The sequence below is a fragment of the Pteropus alecto genome, unplaced genomic scaffold, assembly GCF_000325575.1.
Source record: "Pteropus alecto unplaced genomic scaffold, ASM32557v1 scaffold76, whole genome shotgun sequence".
Taxonomy (NCBI): Eukaryota; Metazoa; Chordata; class Mammalia; order Chiroptera; family Pteropodidae; genus Pteropus; species Pteropus alecto.
In genome coordinates, this window is record NW_006443138.1 from 6,046,647 (window position 1) to 6,061,148 (window position 14,502).

Genomic DNA, 14,502 nt, shown 5'->3' on the forward strand with positions numbered 1-14,502 from the left:
ATCTTTCCGGCCTCCTCTCTTTCCCTGGTCTTTCCAGAGACAGGAGGCTAGAACCGATGTGATTGCATAGTAGCAAGGGCAAGGCAGGCCAGAGGTGAATGAATGGTCTGGTCCCCAGGGGTCTTTGGGGCATTTTGCTGACACACACTCTGGTCCAGACTATTTGCCTCTGGTTCGCCTTCCCACACTGCAGCCTCTTTGCGCATCCTCAGGCCTCTGCCAGTTCCCTGGTCTTCCAAGCACCAACATATCCAGTCATTGAGGCATAAAGGACCTTCCAGAACCCCTAGGAGTCAAAGTTCTGCCTCATTCATCTAGCCACTTGCCGAGGCCAACACTACTCCATTACCTCACGTGTTGACAAAGAGCTTTCCAACATGGTCCTTTCCTTCCAGAGTTCCAGCACTAATAGAGGAAAAACAACTCTTCTTAGAACTTCCTGGTCAGGATACATGAACTGAAAATCTGCTTCTCTAATTCTCTTTCCTTTGTCCTCTGCAGTCTACCGACAAGGAAAGGTAAGCATCCCAGTTCTTTTTAATACCTGTAAGAGACTTCTTTTTCTACCTTCTTTATATGTCCTCTTTTTATATCCCTGATAAGGTGGTGTTTTGTAGTCTCATTTCCTAAAGACACAGTGCAGAGAGAAAAGTTCATACTTTCCCAGTGTTAAAGTAACCTATCGGCACCAAAAAACATGTTGTCTCAGCCCAGCTAAGGCTGAAATTCCAGGTTACTGATCAATTAATTCTTAGTCAGGACCTGGGTCCTGCTTGAAATTTCCCGGGTGATTTACGCTTAATCCAGTGATTACTTTTTGCCTCCCTCTTTTTAGAGACAGAGACACTTATCATGTCAATGGGTCTTTTCAAACCCACAACTTTCCCACAGTTTTGATTTCTGGAATATGGCATGTTTTTCTGAAATGATACATTCTTATAGATTCACTTGGCCAGAAAGACATATTGTTGTCCTTTCATTATTATAATAAGTTTGGCATGATTTGTTAGCATTAGAACTTAAAATGCCTTGTTAGCACCTCTTGATAATTGATTCAGTCATCCAAGAAGCTTTGTTTCCTAGAAGTCGAAAGATCGAGTTTACTCTTGGATAATGTGACAGACCTATCCTGTTTTAACACATTCATTCTTCACATGCATTCCTATACTACTGATCACAATCTTTCTTATTCTTAGTATACTTCTTACTTTTTTAGAACTCCTGGAATTACTCATAATTCTCTTTATCTTGCCTATATAGAGAGGCAAAGAAAAGTATATATCTATGTTTTGTAAATAGCCATATACCCAATAGAAGAAACAGAATACTCCCATATGTCAACACCACTATTCTCTTAAAATTAATAAAAATTAAGCATATCTATTTATGTTCAGCTTCCTTTTGTATGATAATGTCTTTTGTGAACTTTACCTTTTCCTATTTTGAATATCATTATGGATTCATGGAATCATAAATGCAACTTGTTTATGAATAGCTATTTTTAATGCTCAAATGGTTCCAAGTTGTATAGTGGAAATATCTCAAAACTGACTGTTGTTCTTTCAGCCTAACCCCAGGTATTTTTAAAGCATCCTTGCATTCAGACCAGAGTAAAATGTTCATCTAGTCTTTAAAGAGCTCTGGTTCCTTTTACTGAAGAGTTAAGAGAGCGATGTTGCAAACATTAGAGAACACATTGACATTGTTTTAGTGACAGAACACATTAAGATTCTACATGTTTTTTAGTTTAGCTTTGATTTCCTAAGTCCATTTTATTTTCTCCTGAAGTATTTTTCTACGGTATAGTTAAATCCAGAATGACACAAGGCTCTTCCAAAGGGGTTCAGATCAGTATTATCCCCCATTTTTACTCTATAGCTGAACCTAGAATTCAAATTCTTTTTCTGCAGCTACCACTCTTCTCTATTGGCTTGGAAACTGGGGAAAGTTTCACAAAAGAAATGACATTGGAGCCAAGTCTTGAAGAACCAGAGAGTTTATCAGCAGACTGGTGTGAGGATAACAGCGAGATATAAAAGGTATTCCAGATAAAATTAACTGTGTATATAGGTACACGTATACTGAGATCCAGAGTCATGAAAAGGACTTGGAGTAAAACGATGGGAAAGGAAGGCAGTGACAAGAGTTAAGGACAACATGGCATGTTTGGTTAGTGTATGAGGGATCTTGATTTGCCACACCATGGAGTTTGATTTTCACCTACTAATTGATCATAGGACAAAAGTGACTAGATGACTTTAAGAAAGGTTCTGAAAAACTACTCAGCAAAGTAAATTTGCAATAATTTAAAAAAAGTAATTTATTTATACTATCAACCTTCCTTCAGTGTCAAAAGAGTTCTAGAAAAAGTTTAAAGAAAAAAAATTAGGTATGTTAAAACTTCTTTTAAGAAATCCTCAATATTTTTAAAAGCTGAGTTAAGTCCTAATCGAAATATCATCCCATTGTATAAGTATGATAGTATTTATCCATCTCCTTCACTCATGAAAGAAGCAATCAGACATACACACTGTGCTTTTGTGATAGGCAGGATTCTAAGATGGTCCCATCTCTGCCACTGGTGTTACACACATGATTAGGTTATATCTTTGATTATATCACATTATATGTCAAGAGTGAAAGGATTTTACAGATGTAACTAAGGTTCCAAATTAGTTGATAAAATCATCAAAAGAAAAAGAGTATCCCAGGTGAACCTAATTTAATCATTTGGAAGCTCTTTAGAAGAGTTTTGGACTTCACTGGAATCAGAAAGAGATTTCTTTTGCTGGCTTTAAAGAAGCAAAGTGCCATAATAAGTCCTACAGCTACAAGGACAGGAATTCTGCCAACAATTGTGTGAACTTAAAAGAGGAATTTGAAACTCAGATGAGCCTTCAGACCTGGCTGATACCTTGACTGCAGCTTTGTGACACCATGAGCAGAAGACCCAGCTAAGCCGACTCTGGACTCTTGACCTATGGAAGCTTTGAGAGAACAGTATATGTGGTTTTAAGCTCCAAAATTTGTGGTAATTTGTTATGAAGCAATAGAAAACTAATATACCCATAGAATGGTAAGGAAAATCACATGGAATCAATACTTACTTATTAAAATAGACAGTGTGTGTAATGGCTAAAGGCACAGAGCCTAAAGCCAGGCTACATGGGTTCATATCCCAACATCAGCATGTAACCTTGGGCATATTGTTTCATGCTTCCATGTCTCAATTTGCTCACTATGAAATGAGGCTAAATATAGGGTAACTTATAGGATTATTTTAAGGATTAAAGAATTTAATTTATGCAAAGTCCCTAAAAGGGCTCTTGAAAAGCATTAAGTACACTATAAAACATTAGCTCTCTTTATATGATACTTTTCTACTAATTATTAATGAACTAAATATATCACTTTCTTCATATACCCCCTTAACAAATAACAGTGTCATCATATTATAAACAATCAAGGCATTTAATAAAGAGATCAAAGTGATCACTGTGTTGAGTTTCAATAGTCAATTTCAGTCAGAAAAGAAGCATTAAAATGGATCAAAAAATGTAAGAAAATATGATCACAATTTTAAATTACAAAAATAGCTAGAGGAAGCCTTGCTGTATCTGAAAATCTTTTAATGGTTCCCCTCCCCTAAGATTTGGAGATCAGTCACAGTTCCAAAATCCTACAAAAAAAATGCATGAAGAGCTAACTGCTGAACTCTTGTATTGTAATTGCTGCTTATTATTTCCAAGGGATTACACAATGCAAAAATTCTATACTTATAAAATAAAATTGAGGGAAAATACTTCGGGAAAAGCTGTTTAGCTGTGATAGTCGAAAGATGGGTGGATAGGCAGATGAATAGAAGATAGACAATAGATAGGGAGGGATGGAGGGAGAGAAAGAGAGAGGGAAGGAGGGAAGGAAGGAAGGAAGGAAGAGAGAGAGAGAGAGAGACTGAGAGAGAGAGAGAGAGAGAGAGAGAGAGAGAGAGAGAGAGAGAGAGGGATATAGAATTATATACAGATGAATTGGAATCCTGATCATGAAACATCTTGAATTCCCTGGGTCAAATGGATTGAATTTTAAAGAAAATTTCAAAAATAAGTGAAGCTTTTTCTGAATCAATAAAAATTGTTGATATATAACTTTTAAAGAAATTCAGGCAAAATCGAAAATGGAAAGCCCTTTTCCTAAGATATCCAACTAGAAGGATTTAACTGGGTAAAGGAAAGAAGTCAGTTGTGGAATGAAGCATATTATTGTCAAAGACTAGATACGTTAAAATAACATGAAAGAACTTTTTAAAAATATGGATACTTAGGCTTCATCCCAGACACTGTGACCTCGGAGGTCTGGAGTACAGATCAGGAAAATATCTTTTTCTTTGTATTAGTTAAGGTAGGGCAGGCTGTAGTAACAAACGGATTCCAAAATGTCAGTAGATTAACACAATAAAAATTAAATTTTTCCTCACAAAATGTTTCAGAGTGAAGGTGGTAAGCAGACTACTCTTCATGCAGTCATTCAGTAACCGAGACCCTTTGCATCTTGTGACCTTCCCCTACCCTACACTTTCATTGTTATTTGCTTTCACCTGACAGAAGGAGAAATAGCATGAAAAGAAGTTGTAATGGATGAGACTAAAAGTAGCATAAATTTTCCCTTTGATCTTGTTCTATTAAGGAGAACTCAGTCACTTGACTACCCCTAACTGCAAGGGAAGGAGGGAAACACAGTGTAGCTGCAGTAAGAAGAAGAAATGGATTTTAGTGAACAAGAAGCAATCTCTGCCATAAGCACATCATGTGATTTTGATATACAACTTGTGCATGGTTGAAAATTCACAGATGAAAATATAACTTTTAAGTCAAAATAATCTAGGTTCATGACTTCTCCTTCAAACTTGGTCACTTACTAGCTGTCTGGTCTAAGGCGAAATATTCCCCTTCCACATGCTTTAATGTCCTCAGCTCCTCATCTTTTAAAGGAAGATTTAAAAATCCCATATTTTAAGATTCCTGTGAGATTGAAATAATATATTTAAAATCATTAGAATAATAACTGACACTTGGTTAATAGTCATAAATGTTTTATTCTAACTGTATTTTTGGTTTAGAAAAAAAGGGAAGCAAGGTGTCCTGTTATTTGTGATAAGAAAGCAGATATATTAGTGTCAGAATAAATATATTATTCTGACTGAATTTTTGAATTGAGAAGGTTTTAGAAGATAGAATATTAACAAAATAGAAGTCGATTTCTTGCTTCCATAAGTTTCTGGTTAAGTGTTCCAGGTGGTCATTCAGAGATCCAGTCTTTTCCATCTAGTGGCTCTCACATACCCTAGGACTTTATCATCAATTTATCCAGTGTGTTGAGATGCATTGTGGATACAGTATGTGGTGTGGTCTGAGCCAAGAATTAGGTGTCTCGGATGCACTCAGATGCACTTGAAATTTTAGTATTTAAATTCGAATATTAGAATGTTTGAAGCGCACAGAGAGAAAAGTCACTCTGATTTCAAAATAAAATAAAAACAGTCGTATTTTATTTTAGTAAAATAAAACAGTAATATTCTTTAAATAGTAAGGAATTAAAAACATTGGTATTGTAGCTCTCAAACTGAGATTTACAATAATCTGATTATCACATATTTTATTTCAGGGAGTTTGAGATATTTTCAGATTTAACCTTTGCCATATATAAATGTGTTCCACTATACTCAAGGACACTTGGGTTCAGAATTGGATCTGAGTTGTGCAGTGCTTACCATCTGAAGCAAGTAATGCCATCATAGAGGACTCTGTATAATTGAAAGGATTAATTTACAGAGTCATTCAAAGTCTGGATTAGTGTGAGGATGCTGTCTAATCAATGCAGTTATCTATCAGAAGCAGAGAGTGGCCCTTGTTTAGCACTTCTAAAAGTTGAGTTATCTACAGACCTCTTTTATAGATTTATTTTCAAAATAGTTTATATACATAGACTCCTTTTACAATAATTTTCACTAAGCTACAAAAATATATCCCTGGTCTTCTCATCTTCAGATTCTAATTTGAGGAATACATCCCTAGTCAAAATAACTAAGAGCAAAATATGTCCTCCCGTGCCTCAGCCTCTTGGTTTCTCCATCATTTTCCAACTTTCCTGATTTCAAACCCCACATCACCTATTCCCTTGGCATATTGATTTATGTTTTGTGCTGTCCTCCCCAATAAGCATCTCAGAACATGTCTCCTATCTGATTTATAAGCATCTCAGAACATGTCTCCTTCTATCTGATTTCTTTGAGCTGAGCCCTAAGTTTACTTCTTAGGGCTTGTTCTTATTTGACAACCCTTGCTGACCTGATAAACCCATTATAACCTGCCTCCTTCCCACTCTCAATGTTCTTCATTCACATTATGGTAGTCAATTCCTCACCTCAGAAGGTTCTCTTCTTCTGAGTTCTTGCTTTGGGTAGACCATCTATTAGAAAAGTAAGGGAAGAGGTCATTTGGGGTACCTTCCACGTGCCAGGCTTCATGGTGTCATTTCATTTTTCATCCTGGTCCACTTGGGAAATTTACTTGAGCATTTCATCCTTTTTTTCTTTTTCAGAAAAATGTGATGATGACAATTTCCTAGGCTTAAATAATACCTACTTTTTTTTAGGTCCTTACTATGTGCCTGCTTTTCTGTCAAGTATTAGATATATTATCTCATTTAATCCTAACAACATCATCAGGAGGTAAGTCAGAGCAACATGCCCACATTTTCAGATGAGAAAATTGAGGCAAAGGGAAGTTAAATGGCTCAATCAATTTTGGCACAGTCCTTGGAGCCTTACAGTTTCCATCTAATATTGCCTCAGTTGATTACTTGCTTCCTAAAGTACAGTAACAACAGACAACTTATGACTAAAGGCATATTTAGAATTAACACCATAGTTTTATTGTGTGCTCAGTTTAGCAGCACTTCTGTGTTGGTTCTTTACCACACCAGCCCACTTTACCAAAAGTTAAGCAATACAAATTTCAATTTGACCTAGTTTAATCAAAATGTGGGTTGTGGTTCAATTATTCGATTACTAAGAATTTAAACAGTTTTTAACAACCACTATAAATGCAGTCTTTCTCTTGTGGTCTCTCTCAGAAACTAACATTGCTCTTTCTCACTGCCATGTAAATACAATAACCCCTCCCAAATAACCTACAAATGCAGAGAGAGCTAGGTTCCTACAGACGCCATGTTTCAAATGGTGTGGATTTAAGAAGAGATCATGGAATGGATCTTGAGATGACGTTCCAGCTAATTCAGATTCCAAATGTCATCCCTTACATTTGTCTGCAGCTTACTGGCATTAGCATTGGAGCCTCCATTTTGCTCAATAATAGCATATATTGTTTACTTTCCATTTGATGACTAGCCAACCCACTTTTCTCTCCAAGTGGAGAGAAAAGCAGACTGAACTCAGGAGTGCTGATGTCAAGAGGACAATCAGACCACACCAAGCCAACACCCGCTGCCTGTGGTTCCCTCCAGCACTGCTACCATGTAGCTGAAGCAAGAAGATCAAGAGGTGGCTCCAAGTTATGAGAGCTAAGAGTCACCCCTGCCCTTCCCTGCTTGCTGGCCTCACCCCTGCTCGGTCTACAGAGCAGGAGGCATTTCTAATAAAGAGAGACAAGGATTATACACCAGATTCCAAAGCAAGCCTAAGCTCTCACTTTCCTGTTTTCTGTTTGGGTTTCACAGGCCTTCTTCAGCTATTCTGGGATATTAAAACAAGTGATCTGTTTTGAGTTTGGAAAGGTTTGATGTTTTTTTATGTGGGGGTGTTCAGTTCATTAGAAGAAGAAAAGCCAGCCTCCCGCTCTCAGTAGTGCAATGTGGAAATGTAGCACATCCCACTCTGACATTTCTTTTCTGCCTCCTTAGCCCCAATCACTAGATTGCGGTTTCCAGGTTGTTTTGCTTTTTCTTTCTTTTTAATTGTTTTTACTCTTTATGCCAAGTGTCTTAAGTCACATTAACTAAAGATCTGGTATTTTTGAAGTAACAGGAAAAGCTGGTCTTAGCCTCCTGCCATGGCTGGACAGATGGATTTGCCAGTGCTCCCCCTTCATGCTTTGCCCATGTGAGGCCCTTACTGGTGCTCCTGGACTGGAGGATTTTGAGAGTGTTTCCCCCACACCTCCATGGCTCCAGTTCCCCAATCTCAGAGAGTTAAATCAACTGCCTCCTACTTATCTCTCAGGAAAAGTCTGCCTTCCCAGACTCATCTTTTCTGATCCTTATAGCAATGATCAATAGAGATCCTGGGAATACCTGACATTGAGGCTTTGAAGCTTCAACTCTGGTCATATAACCCCTGGAATTACTTCTACTTGAGGCCCTAGGCTGTTTATATGACCATTAAATGTGTGAGAGAATTTGATATTTTAGAAATGTTGGACTCTTCACGTCAATGTTTATTAAAACAAAACAAAAACCCACTATTTCCATGTCTGTCTTTTCAATCAAATAACATTGCCTGATTCAATGAGCAAGTACTTATCACCTTCCTGCTTTGGCTGCATCACCTAAAGAGAATAAAAGGAATGCAGAGAAACAGTGGCCATGACACTCAACCTGTTTTAACACTTCCTAACTCGTTACTATTTGTATTTCTGTTTTACAAAAGAGGAAACCAAGGCCAGGAGCAATAAAGATCTTTGTTCGAAGTCACACGGAAATGTCTGGCTTTGGAGACTACACCATAAACGCCATGCTAGGTTGCCTCTAGAATTGTCCAAAATCAGCACACCCTTGATTCCAGGGCAGGCAGAGCATCAGTATCGGATATCTTTGCTTTTCTTCTACCTTAGTGAACTATACAGAGCTACTCAGCTCTAGCTCTCCCTTAAAGTCCCGAGTCTTGAACTAGCAACAAGCCACAAGCCTTCTGCTTCCTCCTTTCAGTGCTGTACTCTCAGCCTCTAGTGTCAGGGCTGCCTGCTCAGCCCTGGTTCTAGTACCAACCAGCAGCAGCTCTAGATCTGGCCCAAACCAGCAACCAAAGAATCTCTTCTCCACCCCAAAGCCTCAGGAGACTTCATCCCCTCTGGTATCTATTACTTACAACCCTCAGTCTTCTAAATAGCATCCACTTCTACCACTCCCTTCCTAGCCTAGGGAGGAGCAGAGAAAGAGAAGGCAGTAAGAGGCTGTGAGCCTGGTCTTTCTAGCCTGCAATCATCGAAGATCTTCATTGCCGCAGAAGATTTTCGTTCTGATATCTCCATTGTAAGTCTTTGATAGTTATCTTTGCACCTATCCTGGAAAATGTTAGAATTAGAGAGAGTAAAAGAGCAATAGTTATTCTCTGAGAACAGCATGAAATGTTAAACTATTTAGGAGTATCTACATGTTTAAATGAAAAATAAGTACAAGAAAAGCAATCTACAATGAGTGAGAGGAATTTTAAAGCTCTGAGATGGAATTTCCAGGTGTTTTCCAGATACAGGGTCTGATCATAGTTGCTGCAATGTAGAAATGGGAGCCCAGGAAACACAGGGCTGGTTGACTTAACCTTGACATCCGGGAAGATGGACAGAGCTCAAACAGAAGATCCCTCTCCAGACAGAATTCAAGGTCCTCTGCATTCAGAGGAGTTACCTTGAGTTCGGTACATGTCAGCGACTGAATAGGGAGAGGAAACGAGTATATATAAATATGTCAGCCTCAGTGGCAAAGTTGCTATTGAAGGAGGGTGGAAGAGGCTGTACTAAAACAAGGGAATGCTGCCTTCACTTCTCCCTAAAATGGAGGGGAAGACAGGAATGAAAGAAGCATTTGTAATCAGCTTTCTTCTCCTGGAAGCATTTCAAGGCAGGTCATGTCAAAGCCATGGGCCTAACTTGGGCCAGAGGTTTGAAGAGGTAGAGAGTCTGGATTCCTCCAGTTGATATATCTTCTACGAATTCAATTAAATTAAACTAGCATATATGTATACCCCACTAACAGTATCTATTATCGTCACTTCACATGCACAACATAATTCCAGCCTGTGGATGGTTTAATTAAGGAAAGACAACATCGATGGTGCATAGGACAAGATGAGAAAGCCTTTGTCATCAAGTGCAGAAGGAAAACAGCATGCATTATATAAAAACCATGAAAGCTCTGCTCTTGCTATGATATAACTCATTTCAATTTTGAAATGGCAAAAGAAGGAGGTTATGTAGTATGGGGCACAGAAGTGAAGACAAAATAGAAAGGAGCTATCAAGCGAGAATATTGTGATAAAATTAAAATGACCAAGCACTATCCACAACATCTCAGCCTCACCACCACACCTATGCCTTAACCATGAGCCTGAGAGTTATTCGAAAGCTCATAGACTGCTGAACATTAAATGGTTGTCCTATTTTACTGGATAGTATTTTTATCCAATACATATTTTTATCACTTGGATGAACATTTCTGTGCAATTTAGATCTGAGAACCAGGGTTCAGAATTTGGGGTTTATAGAGAAACAAGCCCAGCACCGCTTCCTACAAATGTGTTGGTGGAGGTGGGGGCTGCCAAGAGAAGAACCACATAGGGCTATCCTGCCTTCCTTGGGCAAAAGTTACACAAAGTTAGCAGTTTTATTGACCTCAGGAATTCTCAAAGTCTTTACAAATGAATGTAAAATATGACACTACGAGAGCAGGACAATAGGCGATATGTCACAAATATATACAAATATATATAACCATTGAACTGAAATATCTCTTTATTTTTTTTCCTGCCAATATGTTAATGTTTAAAATACTTAATGTTGAAAAACAGTGTTATGGTTAATTTTATGTGTCAAGTTAGCTGAACCGAATATTTGGTCAAATTTTATTGGAAATGTGTCTGTGAGCATGTTTTTGGATAAGATTTACATTTAAATTTTTAGACTTTGAGTAAAGCAGATTGCCCTTCTTAATGTGGGTGGGCCTCATCCAATTAGTTGAAGGTCTGAATAGAATAAAAGGCTGACCTCCCTGAGCAAGAGAGAATTCTGCCTTTGAACTTCAACTGCAACTTTTTCCTGAGTCTCCAGCCAGCTGACCTTTCACATCAGATTTTTGACACGCCATGCCTCCACAATCATATGAGCCAATTTCTTAAAATAAATATCTTTTTTATGTATTTATATAAGCCTCAGAAAGAGAGATGTGGAGTCACACACACACACACATACACACACACACACACACACACACACACACACATTCTGTTCTATTTGTGTTCTGCCTGGTTCTGTTTCTCTGGAAAACCCCAACTAGCACACTAAATTAATGTAAATTTGGAAAACAGAGTGGAATCTATTTGCAGGTAGTCAGATTAATTGTTATTCATCATAAGAAGAGCAATAGGAATATACATATTTCTAATGTTCTATAGAAACTAATTTTGAAATAAAAGGCAGTTAAAAGCCCACGCAATGAGATCAAATATGAAACATATCAGAACAAACAAAGTGAATCTTAAAAGCAAAAGCACTAACATAAGAACTAAAAGATCAAAACATCAAGTGAAAAAATCCTGGACTCTTAGTGAGGTCTTATCTAAGGCAAGCCAGACGGACATGAAGCTTTTAGCTGACATGCAAGCCAAGGCTTCAATTTAAGGCTAGCTTATGTGTTCATGAACTAAAAGGAAAGCCACAGAGAGAGTGGAGTCATGTGCTTTTGCAAGATAAAGACACTGTATGAGAGAGGCTGTAGAAAAACCACACTGAAGTACAGTCTGTGTAAGGTCTGGAAGGAAAGGCACTCAGACAAGGTTCCAGGACACTTGCTGATCTTTTTACCCAGCGTGAGACAAGATATCTTCTGGGCAGAGACTTCACTTTCTCTTTGTACAGGTTACCTTGATGCCTCTCGAGTTCTTACAGCTTCTATTAGCAATTTCTAAGTATGCGAACACCACTAATCTCCTTAATGGGGCTTATGGTCCACCCATTGCCTGACACATTGACTATACTTATTTGATTTTAATACTATGTGGTCTCCTAAAGAGAATTTGATGTTTACAATAAAAACACAATGACACATATTTAAAAGGAGTCAAAGACAAACGTTAACAAATAAGGGAGAAAGAGATAGGAAAACAGCTAAGTTTGAAATTCAATTCAACAAGCATTTACTATAGACTTTTTTCTAAATCCAATTTCTTCATCGGCACGGCATGGAGGTAAGAGGGCTGCCATTAGTAGCTGTGACTTTGGGCTCAGTTACTTAACTGTCCTGTGCCTCTGTTATCTATGAAATGGGAATAATGAGGAGAGGATAAAACTTTCCCAGAAATTAGTGCAACTTTAAATTATTAGCTGTTTCTCTCATTCCTCACCTAATGAAAAGTTCCTAAAAGTAAAGTCTAGGAGAGAGAGGGGAAGCCAACATTAACTGTGCACCTATTGTGTGTTACCCACTCTGTGTTATTTCATACAATCACCGTAAACATGTGAGAAAATATTTTTATCAATATATAAATACTATGGAGTTTCAGAGGCCCCAAGGCTTAGATCAGAAGCTGTGAGTGACCTAAAATGTACTCTTATGAAACATAAGATGGAGTTTTGCTTCCTAGGGTGGAATCCCTGGATCAACCTACTTTGAAATGCTTGTTAAAACTGAAGATTCTTGTACCCTCACTCAGGTCAGGTCTGTTTAATTTCAATCTCGATGGCAGCAGTTTTAATAAGCCACCCATTTCTATGATTCCTCTGCACACTCAAGAGTCATTGGTTTATTGGTTAGGATTATGGACTCTGAAGTCAATCCTGGGCCTGCTTTTGCTATGTTCTAGATATATGAGACTGGGCTCGGAGCTCCTGGAATTAGCTGACCTTATCTTTTAATTTAATTTAATTTTATTTTATTAGTTTCAAGTATAGAGTACATTGGTTATAAAACAATCCCCCTAATTGCTCTTTCTCTCTTCTAGTTCACCACCTAGCCATTAAATTACCACTAACTGCATTCCCTATGTCTTGTTCCCCATCCCCATGACCATCTATCAACTACTAATTTGTACTTCTTTAACCCTTCACCCCATTCCAGTTGACATACTATGTTATATTAGTTTCAGGTATACAGCACAGTGACCATGCATCTACACGGCTGACGAAGGGATCACCCTGATAAACCTAGCACCCATCTGACACCACACATAGTTACTATAACACCATTGACTATATTCCCTATGCTATATCCCATATCCCCATGGCTACCCTGCAACTGCCAATTTCTACCTCTTAATCCTTTCCTTCCATACCTCCGCAACACCCCTCTCATCTGGTAATTATCAAAATGTCTCTGTATCTATGAGTTTATTTCTGTTTTGTTTGTTTGTTCATTTTGTTCTTTAGAATCCATATATAAGTGAAATCATATGGCATTTGTCTTTCTCTGCCTGACTTATTCCACTCTAGCTGGCCTTATCTTATACAAATTTATATCCACAGAACATCATCTGACGTCATAGCCTGAAGCCCAGAATGAATTTGTTGGATTTAATTCAATTTAATAAAATTAAGAGCATGATACCTTCAGAGAACTCATCTTACAAACTAAGCCTTTGTCTAATTATGTGCTATCATATGGATGCAGATACAGCAAGTTACACCCCAGGGATATAAAAAATTTACCCTAAATAGCTATTTAAGCCCAGCCTTAAACCTAAACCAGTCATGCCAAATATAACACCTTTCTTATCTACTTCTCACTTCTGTTTTCTTCCTGGCCAATGTGGGGCCCATATGTTTCTGAGGAACAAAAGAAGAATAAAGGGGGTTGGGGAGGAAGAGACACTTCGACAACTTTAGAAAGTCTTCCTTCATCTCCTTAATGAGGATAGGGAGGTGGCGAGAGATGCTATATGTGCTGGAACAAGCATGCTCAGGCTGGTTTGAGTTCTTTCTAACCATGTGGCCTCGCATAGACAGTCCAAACACCAAAAGACAAATACCAATAATATTAAAGTCATAGCAAGCTGTCCCAGAACAACCTTTGTAATAGAACCCATGATTTTTACCATGCCCTTGTGTAGGAGCAGAATTTGACTTCTCTCATGCTAATGCAGAAGGTACTGCTCATTCATTTTAAACTAAAATCATTTCATAAAGGATTTAGATCCCTGAGGGCAAAGTTAAAAAGGGCTTTTTACTCTATTCTTTAATCTCAAGGCAAATGGGCATAGCAGGAAGAACTTGGACATGTATAAGCAGACAGTTTTTGGAGACAAACAGATCTGTGTCCAAATCCTGACTCATTCACTTTTTACTTCTATGCTCATTAAAGTTAATAATGAAGATGACGATAATGGCTAACACTTATGTGTATTTACTACAAGCCAGACTCTATCCTTTACATTTATTAACTAATTTTATTCTCAAGAAAAATAAAACGCACAAGGAAGACATTACTATTATATTTCAGAGTGAAAGAAACTGAGGCACAGAAAGATTTAGTATCTGGTACAAGCTAGTCAACAGCAGAGCCAGA